The sequence below is a fragment of the Nycticebus coucang genome, chromosome 10, assembly GCF_027406575.1.
Source record: "Nycticebus coucang isolate mNycCou1 chromosome 10, mNycCou1.pri, whole genome shotgun sequence".
NCBI classification, from domain to species: domain Eukaryota; kingdom Metazoa; phylum Chordata; class Mammalia; order Primates; family Lorisidae; genus Nycticebus; species Nycticebus coucang.
The window spans coordinates 15,484,163-15,487,139 of NC_069789.1; positions in this window are offsets into that span (position 1 = coordinate 15,484,163).

Sequence of the window (2,977 nt, forward strand, 5' to 3'; positions counted from 1 at the left end):
TTTCCCCACTGAATGTTTTTAATTGGCTTGTCAAAGATTAAATAACGGTAAGTAGCTGGATTCATCTCTTGGTTCTCTATTCTGTTCTAGACATCTACTTCTCTGTTTTTGTGCCAATACCATGCTGTTTTGATCACTATCGATTTGTAGTATAGTCTGAGGTCTGGTAGCGTAATTCCTCCTGCTTTGTTTTTATTTCTGAGTAATGTCTTGGCTATTCGAGGTTTTTTTCTGATTCCACATAAAACGAAGTATTGTTTTTTAGAGATTTTTAAAGTATGACAGTGGAGCTTTCATAGGGATTGCATTGAAATTATATATTGCTTTGGGTAGTATGGACATTTTAACAATGTTGATTCTTCCCAGCCATGAGCATGGTATGTTTTTCCATTTGTTAATATTTTCAGCTATTTCTTTTCTTAGAGTTTCATAGTTCTCTTTATAGAGATCTTTCATGTCCTTTGTTAGATAAACTCCCAAATATTTCATCTTTTTTGGCACTACTGTGAATGGGATAGAGTCCTTAACTGTTTTTTCAACTTGACTATTGTTGGTATATATAAAGGCTACCGATTTATGAATGTTGATTTTGTAACCTGAGACACTGCTGTATTCCTTGATCACTTCTAAGAGTTTTGTAGTAGAGTCCCTAGTGTTTTCCAGATATACTATCATATCATCTGCGAAGAGCGAAAGTTTGATCTCTTCTGACCCTATGTGGATACCCTTGATCGCCTTTTCTTCCCTAATTGCAGTGGCTAAAACTTCCATTACAATGTTAAAAAGCATTGGAAAGAGTGGAAATGATTCCAATTTAACTCTGTTCAATATGATATTGGCTGTAGGTTTGCTGTAGATGGTCTCTATCAGTTAAGAAATGTCCCTTCTATACTGATTTTCTTAAGTGTTCTGATCATGAAGGGATGCTGGATATTATCAAAAGCTTTTTCTGCATTGATTGAGAGAATCATATGGTCTTTGTTTTTTAATTAGTTTATGTGCTGAATTACATTTATAGATTTACATATATTGAACCAGCCTTGAGACCCTGGGATAAAACCAACTTGGGTCATGATGTGTAATTTGTTTGATGTGTTGCTGGATTCTGTTTGTTAGGATCTTGTTGAATATTTTTGCATCTACATTCATTAGTGATATCAGTCTATAATTTTCTTTTCTTGTTAGGTCTTTTCCTCGTTTGGGGATCACGGTGATGTTTGCTTCATAGAACGTGTTGTGTAGTCTTCCTTCTTTGTCTACTTTTACTAATTCTTCTTTAAAGGTTTGGTAGAATTCTGACGTGAAACCATGTGGTCCCGGGCTTTTCTTTTTAGGGAGATTTTGTATGGTTGATGCTATTTCCGATATTGATATGGGCCTGTTCAATATTTCCACTTGATTCTGGCTAAGTCTTGGAAGGCGACATGCTTCCAAGTATTGGTCAATTTCCTTCAGATTTTCATATTTCTGAGAATAAAGTTTCATGTAATATTCATTAAGGATTTTTTGAATTTCTGAGGAGTCTGTTTTTATTTCGTCTTTGTCATTTCTGATTGATGAGATTAGAGATTTTACTCTTTTTTTCCTGATTAGGTTGGCCAAAGGTTCATCTATTTTATTGACCTTTTCAAAAAAACAGCTTTTTGATTTATTGATCTGTTGTATTATTCTTTTGTTTTCAATTGCATTTAATTCTGCTCTAATTTTGGTTATTTCTTTTCTTCTAGTGGGTTTGGGGTTGGAATGTTCTTCCTTTTCCAGTTGCTTGAGATGTCCCATTAAGTTGTTAACTTCCTCTCTTTCCGTTCTCTTGAGGAAGGCTTGCAGTGCTATAAATTTCCCTCTTAGAACTGCCTTTGCAGTGTCCCAGAGGTTCTGATAGTTTGTGCTTTCATTGTCATTTTTTTTCAAAAAATTGGCGATTTCTTTCTTAATCTCATCTCTGACCCAGCTATCATTCAGCATAAGGTTATTTAACTTCCATGTTTTTGTATGAGTATGCAGATTCCTGTTGTTACTCAGCTCAAGTTTTATTCCATGGTGGTCTGAGAAGATGCAAGGAATAATTTCTATTCCTTTAAACTTACTGAGGTTAGACTTGTGACCTAAGATGTGATCGATTTTGGAGTAAGTTCCATGGGCTGATGAGAAGTATGTGTATTCAGTTTTGTTGGGATGAAATGTTCTGTAGATGTCTGCTAAATCCAAATATTGGATGGTTAGGTTTAAATCATATATTACTCACAAATGGAAACAATATAATGGCAATTGTTTTAAAATTTCAGTTTAACACAAATGCAACAGGGTCCCTATCTAACAAAAGCAATCAAGTAACCTGATTCTGTGTACCCTCAATGAATCCCCAATAGTAAAAAAATAAATTGCACAGTTTATAACAATCTGGCCTCTAGACTTTGAGGAGGTAGCCCTAGCTATGAAAATAGAGGCAATCCTCTAAGGCAGCATGTACTAAGATATAGTATGTCAGCTTTGTGTGTCATTTAAATTTTTCTAGTAGCCATATGAAAGAAAATAAAAAGGTAAAATTGATTGTAATAATTCATTTAACCCAACATATCCAAACTATTATCATTTAAATATGTAAAAATGGAAAAAAATACTGAAGGATTTATTTTCCATTTTTTTATCTTTTAAAATTTCAAATGAATATGAGGGCACAAATTTTTAAGTACACTATTCTCTATTCTAAGGTAAAGTTTAAGTTGAAGAAGAGCCCCCTCACCCAGGGAGTGTGATGAACACCCTCACATTGTGAGCATTAGGTGAGATCCCACCAATTGCCTTCACTACTCCCACCAATCACTCTCCCTCCTCCCCCCTAGGTAGACTATATTTGTGTTTTACCATTCATATGGGCATGTAGTTGTTTATATATTGGTTTTATAATAGTATTGAGTACACAGGATTGTTTTTTTTTTTCCATTCTTGAGATACTTTACTACAAAGAACGTGTTTC